We start from the raw sequence: 13,480 nt of genomic DNA, 5'->3' as shown, positions 1-13,480 counted from the left end.
TCTATTCAAGTCATATTTCTGGGACTTGATCCAAATTCACAATTCACAAAGTTCTCATCAGGTGAGTGAAAGTTAGAATGGTGGTCATTCCAGATGTTTTTGCCAGCACTTCATAAAACTCTCATAGTTTAAAAACTTTAAATTATTTGTAGGATATTGCTTGTTCACAACTTGAGCTGTGTATGCAAAGACACAGAGTTCAGAGTTCATTTTAAATAAGATATACTTTTGGGACTCCCTGCTAATAAAGTCTTTTTATTAGTATTCATTTTATTTCATTTCATTTGAGCTACATTTTACATGGCATGATGGCAATATAAACACAGCTAACAATGGTATTAAATTGCAGTAGCCTATGATTAAATGTAATGGAATATTCAACTAAGGTAGATTGTTGTTGTTCACAGCACTAAGCTATTTATGGTTGTGCCAGTTCACAGCTTTTCTGAACTAGTTCAAGTTCAGTTCATACATGCTCAAAGTGAACAGTTCACGTTCAAAGTTCACAATTTTAATTCTGAACTAGTTCAAAGTTCAGTTAATTTTACTTTTTTCGTGAGATATTTAAATAAATACTTTTTTTCACACTACGAGCTAGAAATCACTACACGTTCTTTGAAGCTGCTCATTAGACATTTGCTCATGACACTGCAATTGTGGGTTTCTTACCAGGTGATAAAACTTGCAGCAGTACAGACAAGCTAGACCAGTTCTATACTATACTAGTGCAATGAAATCCAGCCCTCGGCGCTTTCGTCGTTGCCTGCTACGCGGCGTTGCTATGCCTAACCCGCTCTGCTGCAATTCATCACGGGTAACGTTGTTCGGAAGCCAGTATGCTATTCAACTATTTTCAGCCGGACACTACGTTGCCCGCAATGCATTGCGCACACAATGTCAAAACCATTTCTGTCTGGTGATACATGATTTAAGCGGCACCAGCGAAATACAGGAGGGAGGAACTTTCTCGCGTTAGCGTTTCAAAAGAGAAAAACAGATGTCACTCAGTTAACAAATTCCAACGTTCATTTACAGTGATGTCTGCCGTTCATGACACATAATGTGAACTAATTCACGTTCAAGTTCTTTATTAAAAAATGTGTTGCGTTCAGTTCAACGTTCACGAAAAAATGAGCGTGTTCAATGAACGCGTTCTTTTGAACTCGTTCACGCACAACACTGATGGTTACTGATATACTCCGAGTCTCTGGCCCTCTCTTAGTGCCAGGCATAGTGAGCTGGCCCTCAGAAGAAAAAGTTTGGGGACCACTGCCCTACATAAAATATAGCTGCAAGCAGCAATGTGGGGGCCAAGCAGTTGAGTAGGAGTTGTCATGGCAACCCAATGTTGCTACATTATACACACACACATATACACAGATAAACTTCTTCCCCCACACACCCCAATAGCTCCCCACATATACGCACACCTCAAACAGCACCAAATGTATGGTGCGTCCTCAGGTTGTAGTCACGAGTCCACATATCAAGTTTGGTGTCAATACAAGAAAGTGTTGATAATTATAGCGCCCCTAGTGGTCAAAGCTCACTAAATATATTTTTCGTCTTCAGGATGTGGTCCCGATTCCAGGTACCAAGTTTGGTGTCGATACAAGAAAGTGTTGCAAATTATAGCACCCCTAGTGGTCAAAATTTACCACATTTCTTGAGCGCCCTTCTGATTGGGTCCTGAGCCCATATACCTAGTTTGGTTTTGCTACTCGAAAACATTGCTGAGATATCGCTTCACTTCCTGTTTGGCGGCTTCGTTGTGCCAAATTTCACAACTTTTTACTGTACGGTAAAACAATCTTTTTATCATAGTTCCCTCTTCAATGAGCGATTACCAGCTCGTTTTTGTAACAGAGATAGCTGTTTATTTCATATTAATACGTATGGAACGACCACTGCCAACCACTGTTTATTACATGGCCCAGAATGCCTTGCATGTCTTTACAACAAAACAACACAGTAAAACCTAAATGCCTGTAAACATATGAATTTTCATACTTGTAACATTTTAATAATACTCTCCCATCATGATATTTAACAATAATGAAAAATTAAATTTGAATACCGTCAAATAACTGTACTACGTCAGCAACAAATAGCTAATGTTCTCCTTACTATTTCAGTTTGTAAGTCCATAAACACCCATGGCAGAGCAAGGAATTGATGGCTGGGCAAGGCTGGTCAGAGACATTGTGTATACTTGGAAGGCATTGTGATAGAAGTACAACTGCAAAGGTGAAAGGTGATAGTTACCAAATACCTGTGGGTGGTTTGCCAAATGCTGGAAACTTTTGTAATGTTTTATTTAGCTTATGCACCCTCACATTGGAGTCCCGAGTTCATATACAAAATTTGGTATCGATATGTGACAGTGTTCCTGAGATATGGACGACTTCCTGTTTCGGAGCTTCGCTGCCGATTTCGTTTGGCTGTGACGGGCAAACGCTTCCGAAAATCAAAAATCCTTCTAGTAACTTTTGTGAGGCTTGGTCCAAGGATAATGTACGTCAAGTTTCGTGGCGTTTGAACCAAATTTGTGACCTGTGAAAATTTAGTTTCGCTTTCTGTTCAATCCAATATGGCGGACGAACGACACGCCCACTTGACGTCATCTTCGCATGCAACTTTTTAAAGTTGGAACGGTGTCTCTGTCTCAAAGGGCCTAGGCGCAGAAGCTGGCCAAAAATTAGGGAGACAGGAAAAATAATAAAATTTAAGAAGAACGATAAGTGTGATGCTTTGCAAGCACACTTAATAATAAATATAGCTGCAAGCAGCAATGAGGGGGCCAAGCAGTCAGTTCAGCAGTCCAGATTTGCCATGTAACTCAATGCTGTTGAATCAGACATAAAGCATTAAGCAGTCACAGCAAGTTCAAGCCAAACAACCCAAGACTGGCTGAGTTACAAGGTCAAGTTTCACATCAAAACATAACTGATTTTGTGGGGCTGAACCAGGGCTGAGTGTTGCCGCCCCCCTTCCCCAGCCAGCCCGTCCCCCAATAATCGCCCCTGCCCGTCCCTCCCCACCCCGCCCTTGCACGCACGCACAACCCAAGATTGGCTGAGTTACAAGGTCAAGTTTCACATAAAAACATAACTGATTTTGTGGGGCTGAACCAGGGCTGAGTGTTGCCGCCCCATCCCCCAGCCAGCCCGCCCCCCCAATAATCGCCCCTGCCCGTCCCTCCCCACCCCGCCCTTGCAAGCACGCATTAGAATGAACTGGATGGAACTTGCTGTCATCAGTTTCACATCAAAAATAAGATTGACTGAGATATGATCACACTTGCTGTGATTTAAATGCCCCCATAGAGGTCAAAGGTCACCAAATTTCTTGAGCGTCCTCCCTGAGATATGAGCTCACTTCCTGTTTGCACATTTCGATTGGCTGTTACAGGCGAACGCTTTGGTCAATTGTTCCAGAAAACACTGCATTGATAAGGCATGATCTGAAGATGGTCTCTTTTGATTAAATCCAATATGGCGGCCGAATCAATTACGTTGATGTCACAAGTTGTCCTCTGTCGACCTCAGGGCCTACCTCAGTATTGTCAGACACCACTAGTGCGTTTTAATTCTAAGCACAACAGCAGCTCCAGGCCAAAAGGCATGTTTCCTAATTGCAGTGCCCCCAGAGGTCAAATTAATAGTGTGTCCTCAGGATGTAGTCCCAAGTCCACATACCAAGTTTGGTTGCGATAGGTGAAAGTGTTGCTAATTATAGTGCCCCTAGTGGTCAAACATCACCAAATTTACTGTGGGTCCTTAGGATGTGTTCACAAGTCAACGTACCAAATTTGGTGTCAATACGAGAAAGTCTTCCTAATTATAGCACCCCTAGTGGTCAAAGTACACCAAATGCATTGTGCGTCCTCAGGATGGAGTCTCAACTCCATAAACCAAGTTTGGTTTCGATACGTAAAGGCGTTGCTGAGATATGAGCTAATTTCCTGTATCTCTAGCGCCGCCCTAGAGGTCAAAGGTCACCAAATGTATTGTGTGTCCTCAGTATGGGGTCCAAGTCCATATACCAAGTTTGGTTTCTATATGTGAAAGCATTGCTGAGATATGAGCCTACTTCCTGTGATTATAGCGCCCCCTAATGGTCAAAAGACTCCAAATTTATTGTGCGTCCTCAGGATGGGGTCTCAAGTCCATGTACCAAATTTGGTTTCGATATGTGTAAGCATTGCTGAGATATGAGCCTACTTCCTGTGAATATAGCGCCACACAGTGGTCAAAATGTACCACATTTCTTGAGCCTCCTCCTAATTGGGTCCTGAGCACATGTACTAAGTTTAGTCTTGATACGAGAAAACCTTGCAGAGATATAAATTCACTTCCTGTTTGGCGGCTTCGCTGTCGATTTCGATTGGCTGTTACTGGCGAACGGTTATAGATATGGCTACAAAAAACAATACTTTTGTTAGGCATGGTCAGAAGATGGACTGTGCCAATTTTGATGAAGATCAGATGAAATTTGTGATCTTTGAAAACTTTTTAGTGTTTTTGATTAAATCCAATATGGCGGCTGAATCAATTACGATGACATCACAAGTTGGTCTGGGTCAGCCTCATAGACAGTAAAAGAAATGGACGAACAGACTCCGTTGAGCATCGGGCTAGCCATGCAAATAAATCACTGTTTTACACCCATTTACGAGGCTCAATGTATCTCCACACTTCATTGGTAGACTTCCGAGGGCCCTGACATTTTAAACGAGACATTGAGAACTTTGAAAAAGCACTGGTAGTTTACTTACAAGATGATTTATACAGACAGTATCTTCACAAAGTTTAGCGTTTGCAGCCATCTTGAATTTAGTCACGATAAGTCGAGCAACGAGTAAGAATGAACAGGTATGATAAGGGATCAGATTCCAAAAATAATTCAGTGGAAATGCATGGATTCCAGTTTCTTCCTTAAATGTCAGGGCCCTCAGAAGTCTAAAGACAAAAAGTAATACATTAATAAAGCATGGTCTGTAGATGATGTGTGTGAAGTTTGGTGTCGATCGGACAAAATTTGTGTTTTTGATGAAATCCAAAATGGCGGAAAATTCATCATGGCGGAAAATGACGTCATAGGGTGTGTCTTGGTCCAAGGACTCCAATATTTACCTAATTTTTCAAATCGGGCCAACGGGTCAGAAGTTACGTGCGTGAACACATGTCCAACTTTGGCCTATTGGTGGCGCTAGAGCGCTCGAAGTGCCGACATGAAACTTGGTGAAATTAATCATGGGACTGTCCCCAATCAGTGTGCCAAATTTCACAACTTTTTACCAGACGGTTCTATGGGCTGCCATAGACTCCCATGCCAAAGGAATAATAATAAGAAAACTAACAAACACAAAGCGGCCCCCAATAAGAAAACGTAGAAAACTTCGCAGCTTCGCTGCTTGGCCCCCAATAATAATAAGAATACGTAGAATCACTCATGGTGCCTCGCAGCTTCGCTGCTTGGCCCCCAATAATGTCTTATTATTAAACAGTGTCAAGCCACAAAGGATAGCAGCAGATGCTAGACGGCAGTCAGCTTTTTTAAAAAACACCCCTACATTAATTAAAAAAGATACTAACCTGCCATTTTACTAATCAAGTGACAAATGGCCATCTGTTATTTAAAATATTACAAATAGTCCAGTAGTAACAGGGTTACACCCGGAACAAATTAGTAACAAGCTGAATTTTTCAGGATATGTTCAGAATACCTTTAGGAATGACATACTAAAAGCAGAGCGAGACGCGCAAACGTTCGACAATTTCCGCGTTCGATTATTGCAAGGGGGAGGGGGGGAAATCCCCCTTTATGCAGACCAGAGTAAACCCTCGCTGCACTAATGTCAATGGAGACTTGTGGAATTTTACCAATAAATTGGTCATTATGTCTTTCTGGATTTGTTGAGGGTTTTTTCGAACATTTTGTCATAATCTGTAAGTGTTTGGGATTATTTCAAGCCTAAAAGTGTAATTTTTTTAGTGTTCGGATTTGTAATAAAATAACTTAATATCAGACCATGCTGCTGCCAGTTACTGTCCAGTTGTTAGCATGCTAGCTAGCCTCTTAGCTAAGGTAACATTTTAAACGGAGAAGTGTAATTTCTTTGAAATGACAACTAGCTGAATAACATTACTGACATTAGTTAAAGTGGATAGTTTATACTCAAGTGAATTTGGAACAGTATATTAAGTTTAAGCTTAAGTCCTTCAACTACTAGTCACTTGTTAGCGATATCTGTATTGCCATAGCTACTCCCATCCACTTGTATGGCGTTTTAAGCTAGCGTTAGCTAGCTAGCTAGCTCGGTACACATGACTAATTCAATTATTTATATCATGTCCTAAAGAATGATTCATTGGTATCAGACATGATTATAGACAATGATACTGTGAACACAATTATGTTTATATGTTCTTATTGCTTATTAAGAGTGAAAGTTTATTTAGTGACGTAAGGTGACACTCCCACTTATGCAGACCGGAACTGTCCCGTTTTGCTCCCATAGTAACGAATTACATTGCTCTATCTTGCTAGTAATCAAGGATCTTTGCTAAAAGTCCCTGTGAATCCCCCTTGTGCTCTCTGAGATATTCAAGATGGCGTCCAAAATGACCGCCATTTGGAGATTTTTCCGTATCTCGGGCTTAAAACCTGATACAAATGTAATTAAAAGGTCAAAATATATGTTTTTTAGGGTAAGTAAGTCAAGTTCATCATTAGTTTATTGAATGGAGACATTTCATAATAATAAATCACTTTATTAATCATCCTCATCATCAGAAATTGGTGTTGATTCTTCAGTTTCTCCCTCATCATCTAGTAAAGCTGGCATTGGTGCTGCATTATATGAAATCAGCATTATATATATTATTATTATATTATGTGCTATTACATTATAAAGGTTATAGAGGGAAAAATGCTGTCTCATTGTTGTCTAACTATGCGTTCAGAACAAGAGCTACCAAAGTTGCAAAATCACTTTTGTCACTGGTAAAATGCAGCTGCTAAATAATAAATCTGTTTTTGTCGCCCAAGTCGCTCACGACATGAGAGATTTGAACCTTCTAAGTTCACATATTTTTCATAGACATTAAGATGGTTTATAAACATGATCAAATGTATACAGAAATGCCTGTAGCCTAAATATGCTTTAAAACATTTGCTTGCTTTTGCCATCATAGTTATTCCTCTTTTGCCAAACTCTGAATTAACAAGGAATTCTTATTTTAACTGTTTTTTGGGTCACTGTACCATTTCAGCCCACCTTGGAAAAAGGCATTTTTTTTATGTTCACCCATCCAAATCCTTATTTTTTTTTTGTAAAATGAATCAGAAAACATATAGTTTGTACACTCAACATTTTAATCCTTAAGCAGTGTATTAGGGTTAATGTTGTTTCCCTGAATTTCCCAAAACATGAGTTGTGCTTTTCTTTTTGGAGTTTTTGTATTTTCTTTATTTTCCCACGGGAATCTAAGGGTAAGGGGGTGTGTTGTAGGTGTGACGTGGGGTTATGCTCCGCGAAAATGAACTTTTAACTAAGTGTCCCACTACCCCAGGCTGGCTTGTCAGAAGAAAAACTGATAAGCATAATAAAGACATTGTGTGATTAGACAAAATAATGAATAGCATTAGACAGGCCCCTCTTTTTCTAAAAAAAATGACAAAGTTACAAATGGGCTTAAATGGTGCCTGGGCTTAATGGGTACACTATGTGAATTTTGTGTCACATTGACCTTGTAATCTTGGTTAACTTTAATTTTAGCAGTGTGTCAATGGTGAATTTGGATTCCTTGTATGAGAAAATAGCGGCAATTTTGGACGCCATCTTGAATATCTCCGAAAGCACAAGGGGGATTCACGGGGACTTTTAGTATGTTATTCCTAAAGGTATTCTGAACATATCCTGAAAAATTCAGCTTGTTAATAATTTTTTCAGAGTTTGACTCAATTTTGAGCTAATGCTCTTGGACTAAAACCATTTGTTTTAAAAAAGCTCTCCTTGTGTATCGGGTTGAAAACAAAAATCTATGATTACCAGTAACATAATAACTAAGTGTGTGTGTGTATGTGTGTTGTGTTTGTGCTGTGTATTTGCATGTGTATGTTGTGCGTGTGAATGCGGAAAAGATGATAGCCTCAACTATCTCTGCTACTCTTCCCTAGCCCCTCCCAACCCCCTGAGTCAGCTACTTCCGAAGGGGTTAGAATGATAAAGGGTTAAAAAATGCATTCATGTTTACTCTATTCCTTTTACATATTACCTTTCCTTTCCTCTTTCCCTCTCACTCACTCACACTCACTTATTCTTTTTCTTTCTGTCTACACAGTACACACTCTATCCATCTTTCATGAATCTCTTTCTCCTTCTTTCAAACACACAGACAGACCTTGGGTAATGTTTGCAGTACAAATGAGCATTAACATTTTCTCAGCTCTCCCCATCACCCCCTCCTCCCAAATTTAATAATAATGGCAGACCACCAAATAAAAGACTGTTTATTTATGGCATCAATATTTAATCACATATATTCACATCTCTCCATGGTTGGCTCATAAGGCTCAGCACGGCTGTTTAAATATTAAAATGAATTTGAGCAGAGATAAAGAAGATTGGAATAATTGCACTGAGAGAAGAATACAGGGGGGGTAAATAGAAGGTAGGGTAAGAGAAGAGAGGAGGGAAATAGAGAAAGAGTTCAAATAAAGTATGAGAAAAAGAGCTGAAGAGGAGGAGAGAAATAAAGGGATGAAGAGGAGAGAAAAAGAATGTGTTAAAGAGTGTCATAGCAGGCAGGAAGTAAATCCTGCTGATGGGGTGTCTCACGTGAGTACTAAACTCAGCTCTCAGCCCTCCACAAACGGACCAGAGCATGGACTGTGTGGTTCCCTCTCTGGTTGGCTGGCTACATTGATTACCTTTTTTTGTAATCAGCGACCTCTCTCTCTCTCTCACACACACATACACTCTCTCTCACTCTCTCTCTATGCACAGCCCCAAGCCATCAGCAGCAATTAAATGAAGTTCTCTTGTTAAAAATCTGAGTGTCTTCAGTGTCCGTCTACAACCGCTGTGTATGGAAAGCAAGACATCCTTCACATATGTGCGTACACACACACACACACAGACTAATGCACAAACACACACACACACACATACACTGATGCAGTATTGATGGTGTTGCTTTTGGATAATGTATTATGTATCTTTTTAAGAACCAATGCCTTGAGGCTGCGCTTGCCTCTAGTTCTTAATTTGAATCTTAGTCAAAGACTGTGCCTCTCATCTCCACTCCATAAAACTGACATTGTAAAGCCCTTAAGGCCATGTTCACCATGTTCACCTTAAGGCACATTTCCAGACATGCAGAGAAACAGGCAAGCATCACTTGTGTGCCCCATATGTTTACTCCATTTGGACGATGAAGTTCTCCTCAGTAAAACAGAAAATGCTTCATTGGTTCTTTCACAAGACAGATTGGACCAAAGGAAGGAAAATTCGGTGCTCAAAACCGTATGGCATGCCATACATGTAGCCGTAATAAAGACGGTACGGAAAAGTGAATGTAATTTATATTGACTTGCATGAAAACATGCCCTCAAGCCCCTACGATATATGTCTGCTCTCAAAATATTGACGCGTGTAAATGACATTCATATGATGTCAGATGTGTACTGTGCTCAAATGGCACATTCTGGTCTGGGATCAGGTTATTACCCATGTCATAGCTTTCCTGCACATTCCTATTTCCATTTATTTCCTATTGGTTGTTTGTTCAGAAGAGGCCTGTATATGGGTACTGTGTGTGTGTGTGTGAGAGTGAGTGTGTGTGTGTTTATAGCCCATCAAGGTTATGACTTAATGTGTGTTACCATGTCTTGTGTTGAATGACGATAGTGACGCCATGTGTGTTTTTCTGTCTTCATTTGCATTTTACTGACAGCATCTTGATTTTAATGAATGCGTGGGCTATGTAGTGTTAGTAACACAAGGAGGCAGCTGCAGTGACAGAATCAGCCACGTAATTAGAATATCCTGTCAGTAATGAAATTCCAAGCCGAGCGAACATGCACACAAGGACATAAACACAGACACACACACTCTCTCTCTCTCTCTCTTTCTCGCTCACACACACACACACACAGCCACAGACGTACACGCACACACACAGTCTACCACTACGAAAGGGAAAAAAAATGATCCCTAGCAGAAAAAAACAATTGCATTGCTGCACACATACCCACACACAAATAAACGTTATCTCAGTGTGTGTGTGTGTATTGGCACGGTGGTCTTTGTGTACCTCACAGTAATTGGTGTAGTTTCCCAGGTGACAAAGGCTGTGTTTGAACAGCACCCTGACCAACACATCCTAACCCACCCTCCCAAACACACACATACATACACCAACAACAATACACACTCCCCCATCCACATCCTCGCTCTTTTCTATGTTCATATTTACCTTGACCTCATCCCCGCACACACATCTCCACACATTCAGAATAATACTAGTGACTCAGCAACTTCCTGCCAACCCCCTCACTGCTGTGCCTCAGTGTTCAAAACAACATAGAGGAATCCACAGGGATATTTAGTACAATTTGCATGATATAAAGAATTTTTTCATACTTTAATTTGTTACATTTGGATGATTTTCAAAATCATTTACTTCATATTGAGATAATCAAAGATAATTAAAGATATCATTTTGTTGTAAGAGACTAAAAATGTTTCTTGCCATTATAATAGAATTTCCAAATCAATGTGTTGCTGAAATGGTGTTTCACTGTGTTTGCACACCTGTGTCTTGGCTTGTTAGCTTTGCTTGTGAAAAGCACAATTTAAATCATGCTGTATTGTTATGCTTTTCAAGTCAAGTCACTTTTATTTATTAAAAAGGATAAAGTTCCTATGCAAAGCCTTCTGATTACCAGGTGCTGGTGATGTGCAGTCGTCAATAAGATTCGAAAAAGTGAATGATTGCAGCACACTGGTGGATTTACTATGCTGGTTTATTTTTCAGTGAACGACGCGTTTCACCAATGCTTCATCAGGTTCACTCTTAATCTTCACATGCCACCGACAGGTGATATAGGTCCTCAAAGTCCTCACGAAGTCCTCACATCAAAGTTCACATACATTAATTTCAATTCAATTTATTGTGCTTATACTGTATAGCGCCAAAACATTACACATGCATCATGGCGCTTTACAGAATGTAGGCAATCAGAGAAAAAGAAAAGAGGGAGAAAAGGAAAGGAAGAAAGAAAGAAGGCCCATGGGTAACAGGGGCGAGGAAAAACTCCCTAGAATTGGAGATACATATAGGAAGAAACCTCGAGCAGATCCACGACTCAAGGGCCTGACCCATCTGCCTAGGGTCAATACGGACAGTAAGGTCTGTAAACAATGACAAATGCATATGACAGTCAGATGTGGAGAATAGGACATGGTGTTTAAATCACCTGAGGTGAAAGTTAAAAGAGGTGGGATGATTGAGTATCCGGTATGATAAAGCATTAATCATGATTTAGTGAGAGAAAGTGCAATAGTCCGGCGTCGGAATTGTCCAGGAAAGAAAGTTGTCAGGGGGCAAGTGGTGGGTCAGCAGACAGGCCAGAATCCGGGCAGAGTTGTCATAGGCAGGTGATGGGGCTGTACGGGCCAGGAATCCAGGTAGGGGGATAGTAATACAGCAGTCAAGGATGGGACTTCTGGTGGGATGGGTAAGTGGAGGGCCAGGCACACGGATGGTTGATGACTGGTGATGATATACCTGAGTGCCACTCACACGAGGACTCAGCAGGGTGGTCCATTCCAAAATCCCCGAGATGGTTGAAGTTCCACACCGCACCACACCTAACTATGGGAGGCAGTAAAGAGGTATGTTTTAAGTCTAGACTTAAAAATAGGGAGGGTGTCTGCTAATCAAATTGAGGAAGGGAGATTAGTCCAAAGGAGGGGTGCGCGATAGCTGAAAGCTCGGCCACCTACTGTAGTTTTTGAGATTCTTGGAATTACAAGAAGGCCAGTATTCTGTGATCGTAGCGGTCTGGGCGGGTTATATGGGACTAGAAGATCTTTAATATATTCTGGTGCCTGGCCGTTAATGGCTTTGTACGTTAGAAGTAATATTTTAAAGTCAATGCGACTTTTAACAGGCAGCCAATGAAGAGATGCCAGGATAGGGGAAATATGTTCATATTTTTTTGTTCTAGTGAGTGTATAAGCAGCTGCATTTTGTATAAGCTGTAAGCTCTTTAGACAGGTGTTATTGCAGCCAGCATACAGAGCATTGCAATAATCAATCCTTGAGGTTACAAAAGCATGGATCCATGGGTCCAGGAGGACTAAAATTGATACATGTCCATTATCGGCCGCAATGAGGAGGTCGTTAAAAACTTTAACTAAGGCTGATTCAGTACTGTGGTGAGCTCTGAAACCAGACTGATATAATTCTTGGATTTTATTCATATGTAAGAAGGTGTGACAGTAGCCTACCTTGTATATAAACAGTCACCAGGTTCTAATACCCTGTTACCCAGGAACCTACCCGTTAAATTAACCTGATAATTTCCTGTTTACCACTAGGGTCACACAAGTTGGTAGTCTGAATAATAGGCAGAGACGTGAGATTACAATACAAAACTATTACAATTTATTTATTTAAAACAGGATCAATGTACATGCACTTCAATACCAGAGCAACACCATGTAATGCTAGATCGTCAGGATCAATGTTGACACTAGATTGGGCTTACCGTAGAGGGCAGATGTCAAAGCCTCTGAGGCGAAATCTGTGATTCAAACCACACTGCAAATCAAAATGAAAAGGTGACTTATCTAAATTAACACAGCTCACACAATAAGGGATGGACACCACCAGAGGAGAATACACCCTCCAACATGCACCCAATGCAGCCCCCAGCAGGAGAGACAAGCAACATACACAGGGAAAGCCCACTTGACAGTACATGCAGTAGAAAACAAACAAAAACAAATGAGTACAAATAAGACAAAACAAAATACAGAGAAAAGCACAGAGCATCAATAGAGCAGCAAGCAAACCAAACTCCCACACATGCACACTCATGCAACAAACACGCACGTCCGCACTAAACAGGCCCAAGCAGATAGCCACCACCAGGTTAGCTAGCAATCATGCATCAGAGACGCAGTGATGGAAGGCCACAGAGAGAAGCGGAAGGCGCTCCACACAGCAAACCCCAAACAGGAACAAAACAGCAAGGCCGTCACCACATCAGGATACCATACAGATCCATGCAACAGCTAACGTCAGATGTAGGGAGCCCGGACAGCGCAACACTCTGTGATGTTGCTAAGCTGGAATTGATGAGCACACCAGGGGAAAGAGCAGCCGTGAGAATATCCAGCCAGTAGTTTAGCAGCGACTTCTGTTACTGGAGCAAATGGTGGAACAAACTACAGCCAAACGTC

At 40.9% G+C, this 13,480-nt stretch overlaps 1 protein-coding gene across 5 annotated transcripts in view; it reads right to left on the bottom strand.

The window, feature by feature from the left end:
* qkia (QKI, KH domain containing, RNA binding a) overlaps nt 1-13,480 on the bottom strand; it is a 207,344-nt gene that overhangs the window by 64,935 nt on the left and 128,929 nt on the right. For 4 of the 5 annotated variants that reach the window (XR_007191810.1, XR_007191812.1, XR_007191811.1 and 1 more), the window contains exon 10: nt 12,264-12,836. The exons of the other annotated variant lie outside the window; for it this stretch is intronic. The gene's annotated coding sequence lies outside the window, so the exon portion shown is untranslated. Of the gene's footprint in view, nt 1-12,263; nt 12,837-13,480 lie in introns of those variants that run through there. 5 annotated transcript variants of the gene reach the window in all.

This window comes from Alosa alosa, chromosome 19, assembly GCF_017589495.1.
Source record: "Alosa alosa isolate M-15738 ecotype Scorff River chromosome 19, AALO_Geno_1.1, whole genome shotgun sequence".
Classification (NCBI taxonomy): domain Eukaryota; kingdom Metazoa; phylum Chordata; class Actinopteri; order Clupeiformes; family Clupeidae; genus Alosa; species Alosa alosa.
The sequence above is the reverse complement of the archived record's forward strand: the minus strand, read 5'-3'. Positions and strand labels throughout refer to the sequence as shown.